This window comes from Coffea eugenioides, chromosome 5 (genome assembly GCF_003713205.1).
Source record: "Coffea eugenioides isolate CCC68of chromosome 5, Ceug_1.0, whole genome shotgun sequence".
Classification (NCBI taxonomy): Eukaryota; Viridiplantae; Streptophyta; class Magnoliopsida; order Gentianales; family Rubiaceae; genus Coffea; species Coffea eugenioides.
This window is the reverse complement of record NC_040039.1, coordinates 39,962,533-39,971,351: the sequence shown is the minus strand read 5'-3', so window position 1 is coordinate 39,971,351 and position 8,819 is coordinate 39,962,533. Positions and strand designations below refer to the sequence as shown.

Genomic DNA, 8,819 nt, shown 5'->3' with positions numbered 1-8,819 from the left:
CTTGGGTGGAAGCTTCCTTTGGAGCATGGCCGACACGTTCTCCTCTACCGCTACTCTTTCATCTCCCCTCAACTTTCTCTTATGAGTGCACAAGTTCTTGAGAAATTTTACGTATTTCGGCACTTGCTTGATCGCTTCCAACAAAGGAATGTTGATATCCACTTTTCTAAACACGTCCAGGATCCCTTTCTTCTTTTCCGCCTTCTTCGCCTTCTCTAACCTGCACGGAAAAGGAGGTGAATTAGATTTAATGGGCACCGATGGAGTAAGAGTTACTTCGGGCTCGACACGGATGTGTCCTTCCGCTTCCATCTCCTTCTCGATTTCATCTTTACTCTTACTTTTCAAGTTCGTGGCTTTAGGCCCTTCCACTTCTCTACCACTTCTCAGTATCATGGCACTAACATTCTTGGGGTTTGCCTCGGGTTGCGATGGCAATTTTCCAAAAACTTGGGACTCCAAGCGATTAATCGCAGTTGCCATATGACTTGTCTGATTCTCCAGGTTTTTCATACCCGCTCTAGTCTCTTGTTGGAACTGAGTAGTGCTCGTGGCTAAGCTCTTGAGGATTTCCTCCAAAGAGCTTCCTGAGTTAGATGACGAAGGCGGTGGCTTTGGTTGCCACGGTTGTTGGAATTCCGGTGGGCGATTTGAAAATGAATTTTGTGGCCTATTCCCATAACTGAAATTGGGGTGGTCTCTCCAACTCGGATTGTACGTGTTGGAATATGGGTCGTACTGCCTACGAGGCGCGGGCACGCCTCCAGTCATGTTCACTTGTTCAGCCCCATCCTCTTGCAACAAAGGGCATGAGTCAGTGGGATGGTCCACATTTGTACAAATTCCACAGACCTTTACTTGGTGCACGTTCCCCACGGCTAATTGTCGCACGAAAGACGTTAACTCAGTTAACTGCTGCTGAATGGACGACGTCTCCACCTCATTAACCCTACGGGTAGGGTTACTTTCACGAAAACCAAACTGTTGGAAATTTTTCGCCATCAATAAGTAGCCATGCTTTCCTTGGTGTCTTGTTCGCCAATGCTCCCCCACTCGCAGCACCAATGATACTCCTGTCAGACGATTGGAGGCCCTCATAAAAATACTGGATCAATAGTTGTTCACTAATCTGATGCTGTGGGCATCTAGTGCACAACTTATTGAACCTCTCCCAATAATCATACAAGGATTCTCCAGGATACTGCTTGATGCCGCATATCTCTTTTCTTAGACTCGCAACCCGGGATGCAAGAAAGAATTTTTTCAAAAATTTCTTCTTAAACTGGGCCCATGTGATGATACTACCTGCAGGTAGGTAGTATAACCAATCCTTTGCTGCATCCTTAAGGGAGAAAGGAAAAGCCCTGAGTTTGATCTGCTCCTCGGTAATGCCCGGAGGCTTCATGCTAGAGCATACCACGTCAAACTCTTGAATGTGTTTATGGGGCTCCTCACCCGAGAGGTCATGGAATGTGGGTAGGAGGTGAATCAGTCCCGACTTCAATTCGAACGAGGTATTTTCAACCAATGTTGGAAATGTGATGCACAAGGGCTGCTGGGACAATTCTGGGGCAGCCAACTCCCTTAGTGTCCTTGCATTCGCCATAAGGATGTCCTCTTGACCTTGGTCACTTAAACTATCACCACTTGAATCTGATGATTCGATCTCTGGATCTAGTTCCTGAGAAGCTATGCTAGATTGCTCCTCTCTGAGTTGTCTAGTCTCTTTTCTAGTTCGGCGCGCAGTCTTCTCTACCTCCGGATGGAAAATCAATTCACCTGTGCGAGAAGAACGAGGCATAAACTAGAAAAATGCCAGACAAATCCAAATAAAACAACTTGAAAAGAAACAAAATTAACTAAAACACCGCTCCCCGGCAACGGCGCAAAAAATTGACAGGTGTCGAGCCTGTGCAATAATAATTACCTATTCAACAAAATTATAAATTTTGTATATAGCGGTGAGTAGGGTCGAATCCACAGGGTTTGAGGATAATTTGTTTCTTCCAGATCAATAGAACAAAATTGGGGGATATTTAAGGGAATGAAGATGAAAATAAAACAAACAAAATTCAAAAACTAACTCCACAAGTACAATTTACTAAAAATAGCAATTAATAAAATTCTACCCAAATGATCAACTACTCAGGCACGGTCCAATTACATGATCATCGATGCAAAGATATTTCATCCATTCATCACTAGGTCGGTTATAGTTATCAATAAACTCTGACAACCAGTTCTTCCTTACTTTTTCGACAGTCAAGGTACGACCATTGACTGCTTTTCTAACCAGATAACAACCCTAGGTACGACCACAGGAATTTAATTATCTGATTGCATTGAAGCTAGAAGAACCCAACCCTAACCAATAAACACGCTAAGAGGGTTCATTTAAACTAGATCTTACGTTTCCCCAACATAAAGCCAATTATGGTGGTTACCACTAGGTATCAACTAAATGAACAATTACGGATTCAATTTAGTTAATGTGACAGTAGGCTATTGAATTAAATCAAATACCCGGCCGTTGATATTCAATTAATAAAATACCCATTAACAATTAATTCAGGAAACGTACGAATAGCAACAAATTGAAAGAAATAATGAAGATTCGATTAGATCTCACAGATATTATGGACCGCGCCTTCGCTTCGACCCTTGGATAGAGGAGAAAAGTAGCCGCTCCTTATCGTGTCAATCCCGCGTGATTTAATTGAATTCATTCACTTATTTGCCGAAGAATTGGGGAAGGGGAATTAATTGCAGTAACCACAGAGAAGGCCCTGCCTTCGCCTTTGTTTTGGAGCCGCGAGTGCAAGAACAAAAACTAATGAAAATTGTTCAGAGCCAAAGTCGAGCGAAAGGAGTGTCGTTCATACAAAGCCCAAAAAGCAATGGAGAAATCCTCCTCTTCTGACCGATGGGCAAAGGGAAATTGAAGCTCAGCTAATTGATTAGACGTCAATCTCACTTTTTTTCTAATTGCGGCTAAAGAGAAAGGACCAAAAGCGTCTGACAAAAAAAAGAAAAAGAAAACTAAAGCTAATGTATTCATTCACATGAATCTGGCTTCTTCTTATTTGTAGCGCCGCCCATAGAAAAGCATTAGGAACAAGGCTTTTTGTCCAATGGCTCTGATCTCACGCATGTAGTCCACGTAGACCGAATTTCTTAATTGGGTCTCCTGTCATTGGTCCCGCGGATCCGACTTTTCGGCAACATCTACCTTTTCTGGCGTGGACACGCCCTGAGATGAAGGGTCTTCTGGAAATTTGCCTCAAGAGATTACTTTTAACGCCAATCACCTATAATTCATACGAATATGAAATATGAGCAAAACCTCAATACTTAGCACAGTAATTAGCCAAAATTAAGACAAAATAATAGTGCAAAATATGCCAAACAACCGCTCTATCAAATCCCCCCACACCTAGACAATGCTTGTCCTCAAGCATTTCGGAGCTCAAAAACACAATCAAGAAAGCAAGGGTCATACAATAATTTATACTAACATAGGCATCCCGCAACCCTGACAAGGTCGTCAAAATGAAAATGTGCTGGACAGGCAATTTAACTACAGAATGTGCTCAGTAATATTCATCAGTTTCAAGAGAATGTATAACTACTGGGAAGGCTCAAATCAACATCACGGAATGACATTACCATAGGGTTGCACATTTATCACATCTCCACCACTCAAAAGTGAACTAAATACACAAATCAAAGGGACTTTAATAGGGTTGTAATGGGGTTTAGGTAAAAAGCGGGGTAAGAAGGTGCAAATAAGATGTAATGTGTCAAGAGAATGTCCGATATCCACCACATAATCACAACGCTTTACCGGGGAAATTTCACAAACAGGGCATTTCCATTTGCTATTCCCACTGTGCAAGTGTCGCCAAAAAAATTTTTTTTTTTTTTTTAACAGGCGGCTTGCAAGGCGTGGGCATGCCTTGTAGGCTGGAGTCTTCTGTTCACGAGCCCCTCTTTTTTTTCTTCTTCTTCTTCACTTTTTTTTTTCTCTTTTTCTTTTTCTTTCGATCTCAGATGTACAGAAACAACATCATACAGCATCTATTCTGATAACACTTGTGACCCTAGATTTATTCACCTTGCACAAGCAATGAATTTCAGACATCTCTTAATAACATAAGGTTGAACAAGAAAGTCTAAAAAGGTCCTGGGTTATCAACATGGCTAACAAACAAACTCGACGGATAAAAGCTCAAATTGGTTTACTATTGGGAGACAAGATGAAGGCATGATTTTTAGGAAGTTAAAGGAGGTTTAATCCTAAATGCCCTTATCATTTCAAATACATCCAATTCAACAAAATGTGGTCTCGACATGTACAAAATAGCAAGTTCTAGAATGCCAGTACCATGTGTGATACCCACTCAATCAAACAGGAATAGAGCGAACAAGGATAATGTGCTCATGCAAGGCCCAAAAGCTCCCAAAAGTTTCAAGAATGAGTCAAGTCCAGCATATTCAACATCTAACAACACTGTCAAGGGAATACAAAATGCATAACTAGTATATTTAACCACACACCCATGCACTGTGATTGTATAATTAATCATAGCAAACAAAAAGTAAACTAACTACCCTTTGCCGTTTTTTCTTTTCTTTCATTTTTTTTCAGTTTGTTTTTTTTTTCTTTTTTTTGAATAAAAGGAAATAATGGAAGTAGAAAGAAATAAGCAGAACGAAATAATAGCAACCACCCCCCACACCTAAAATCTACATTGTTCTCAATGTAGAAATGCCAAATGAAGTAGGAAGGGATAAGAAGAGAAACTTCCCTGACTACCGAGAAGGGGCACCGAGACACTAAGGTGGAGGAGGATGAGGCGGGGTGAATCCAATGTGAGCGAAGAAGGCCGCTTGGTTCTCTGCCTGAATACGGGCGAAAACCTGTAGCGCCTCAAGACGGCCATCTAATCTCGACACCTGGGTGTTTAGCTCATCAAAGGAATCTTGGAGGTTCTGGTAGCGGGGGTCCCAAACAGGAGGAGTATGAGAGGAGGACGGACCCACTTGATCCGGATGGGGTGGAGAGTCAGTGGAGGGAGCAGTCGGAGGCATCCGGGGCTGTGGCCCACCCTCACCAAGGGGCGTAAACTGATAGACATCGCCTACTTTGGAAATAACCCCCATTCGCTCCAAACTGCGCAAATCCAGGGGCTCAATTGAACGGGCAAGAGTGAACTTGTGCTCCTGATCAAGGTCAAGCAATCCCAATCGAACGGCTAAGTGAATAATGAGTGAACCCATAATCACCGGCTTATGCCGCTTCTGAACGATGGACTGCATTTGAGTGGCAGTCCAACACCCAAAATTAACTTGCACCTTGTTGCGCATGCACTAAAGAAAATAGAACTCCGCCTTGGTAAGGGTGTCGGAGGAGTTCTTTCGGCCCGAGAAGTGATAAGCCAAAAATCTGTGGATAACCTTTAAGACCGGGTCCATAAGATAGGATGCCTTAAACTGAGTCGGATCATAGAGTTGACGGTCTGTGGACTATTCCCTCCATATGCCAATGTATTCACTAGAAAAGGGTCGAGTGTAATCACAGGCACTGTTGATGTACGTCCCTGAGGAAAGAGTATCCTCACTGACAAACCCCAAAGTCAAATTGAAAGCATTGATGGACATATCCTGCGGCGTACCCCTTAATCTAAATGTAATTACCCCTGACTCATCCAAAGTGATGAATTCGTTTGTCTTGAACTCAAAGGTAGCGTAGAATTCATAACACAGCTCCTCAAATGTAGGGTAGTCAATGGTCAGGTATCTCTGCCAACCAATCGCCGAGAACAACTGTTCAACCTCCCGAGCAATCTGTAAATGATCTAGGGTGGGAGCATGGAAACACTTACACGGGGCAAAAGGACGCTGCACTAAGCTAGTTAATCGGTCCTTTTGTGCCTGTGTAAGGTCAGTAATAGGCTCCCCCCATTCCCCAGGAGATATAGTGGTCTTGTTGAGATCCAACCGGGACTGAATAGGAGGCTGTACTGGGGCTCGCCTCTTACGAGATTGGGACCCAGATAGCTTAGCAGTTGTTGCCTTCTTTGGAGGCATTCGGAGGCCACAGACAAAGTGTAATCAAGCACAGAAACAGCTAGTCAACAACCAAAGGGGGGTAGGGGACCACAGGCAATAAGTGATGCTCAACAGTCAATATTTCAGCACAGAGAGACACAAATATTTTCCCCAAAACAACGACAAGCCAACAAACACCAAAAATACCCCACTTGCGTCACGTGCCCGACACAAATCGAGAAAACCAATTCAACACCTCACACAAGAAGTTAACAGGCAATTGTGTCTAGCAAAGGGGAAACCACTAGCCACGTGTATCACTTTAGATCTCCAGAATCCAAAGATGCCCCCAAGACAGATAATTAACTAAAGACAGATATGAAATCTCACCCTTTCAGTCAACAGTCAAATGGTCCCCCGATAAAATCAACAAGTATGTCAACCCGACAGGAGGCAAAAATTCAGCAATAAAAGTCCCAAATCGAAGTCACTAATTCAACAAGAGAGACAAATAGGGGTATCACTTTTACTCTCTGGTCCACACTGGAGGAGGTGCGTATGGGCTGCTGTCGCACGCGCTGAGGTTGCTCGCAGAGGGAGCAAGCGCAGGGGAGTTGGTAGGTGCTGAGCTGCGCGCTGGTGCTGGCTGAAGCGCGCCTGCTGAGGGCACCGCACGGATGCTCGCGCGCGGCTAGTGCGCTGGAGCTAGGCGGCTGCGCAGGCGGGCAGGTGCTCGCGCGGGCAGGGGGTTACAGCCTGCTGGGCGTAGAGGCGGGTCGCGCTGGAGGGACTGCGTGCTGGAAAGGGGTGCAATGGAGCAGCAGAGGAGAGGGAGCAGGCGGGCAGGGGGTTGCAGCCTGCTGGGCGCAGAAACGGGTCGCGCTGGAGGGATTACGCACTGGAGAGGCGCGCGATGGAGCAGCAGAGGAGAGGAAGCAGGCGCGCAGGGGCTGCTGTCGTGCTCGCTGAGGTTGCGCGCTGCTGGGACTGAGCGCGCCTGCTGCTGGGGCTGCGCACGGCTGAGGCGTCGAGGACCGTGCACAGGCCTGCTGCCTGGTGCGACGGGGCGTGCGCTGGAGAGGCGCAGGTGCGCGGCTTGCTCGCGCCTGCTTGGCGCACGCAGATCTTGTCGGTGGTGGAGCAGGCGGCCCGGTTGCGCGAGTGGGTAGACGGCGGCGGACGACGGACGGCGACGGGCGGTGATAGGAAGCGGCGGCTTGGTCAAGACCGGGAGAGGTAGTATTGGAGCTTAGGCAAAAGAAATTTGGAAGGGATTGTCCAAGACTAGCCAAAGAAGAAGGGAAAGTGGAAAAAGTAGGGTCAAAATAATAAAAAAATTTTTTTTGACTTTCGTTATCGGAACGGTTGGAAGGCGTGGGCACGCCTTGGAACTGCTAGTCTTCTGTCTAGCATCACAAAACAATCAGAATAGAAAAATAAAACTGAAAAATTGCAAAGTAATGAAAAATGATCACAACCAATGTGGTAATCCTTGGGTTGCCTCCCAAGCAGCGCCTTTCTTTAACGTCTTTAGCTAGACATGGCCATCGGTTGTTTAGATCTCATCACTTGGATCATCAAAGAGTATAACCTCCACTTGTTCACTATTAAACCCTTCATAATAGGGTTTTAAACGGTGACCATTGACCACGAATTTCTTCTCCGTCTTTAAGCTTTGGATCTCCACTGCACCATAATGAAAAATATTTGAGATAACAAATAGACCAATCCAACGTGAACGTAACTTATCCGGAAAAAGCTTAAGTCGTGACAGGGTGTTGAAGCCTGTACAATAATAAAATTAAACCTAATTGCCAGTTAAATGACCAAAACCCAATTCCAAGCACTGGAGCAGGGACTCTAAGTGTGCAATGGGTTACTTGATTCACCCTGTTCCCGAAGAGTTTGCTTGGTCCGATATACCCGAATGGGATGGTTATTTTTTTCACAAATAATTATGAATTTGTAGACAGGCAAGTAGGGTCGTATTCTCAGGGGCTGAGTATATTTGTCTCTTAAGAAATTCAAAATAACACAGGCGGTGATTTTGTAGGAACGATGACAATCAAATAAATTCAAATAAGAAAATAAAAATAAGTAACTGACTAGAAATTAAACAATAATTCACTGAACTCAGAGTAACAATAATTAAAGGCCTAAATCAATTAAAACAAGAAAACACTTAAAAATAAAATAAAATAGGTAACTAAAAATCAAACGGCAATTCACTAAAAACAAGGTAATAGTAATTAAAGATCTAGCCAATGATTAACTTCAGCAATGGTTCACCTAATTGATCATCGATGCAAAGGCAATCCCAATTATTTATCAATAAATAGGTTATAACTACCAAACAAGCGATGGCAGTCAACCCCTCCTTACTGTGTCGGTGATTAAGGTACACCCGTTAATTACTGCTCTAATTAGGAAATAATCATAGGTACGCTTATAAGATTTAATTCCCTAATTGCCTTACGTATTAGAGGAGCCCTATTCTAACCAAATAACGCACTACCAGGGTTATTTCAGATTAGCCCGCGTATCCCCCTGACACAAACCTAAACGTGCTAGTTGTCACTAATTCAAGACAATTAAACAATTACGGATTTAATGCCTTAATTGACAATAGATTACCAAATCAATTAATTATCCGGATCGAAGACAATCAATTAATTAAATAACCATAAGTATAGCAATCAAGGGATATGCGAATACCAATAAATAAAAGAAAAACATTAAATTAAATCGATCTCACAATTTTTAGGTAA

At 43.8% G+C, this 8,819-nt stretch overlaps 1 non-coding gene across 1 annotated transcript; it reads left to right on the top strand.

Moving 5' to 3' along the window:
* Positions 1 to 1,126: 1,126 nt before the first annotated feature.
* Positions 1,127 to 1,234, top strand: LOC113772654. Its single transcript, XR_003468618.1, has one exon. It is a non-coding gene; the product is annotated as a small nucleolar RNA R71 (small nucleolar RNA).
* Positions 1,235 to 8,819: the final 7,585 nt, after the last annotated feature.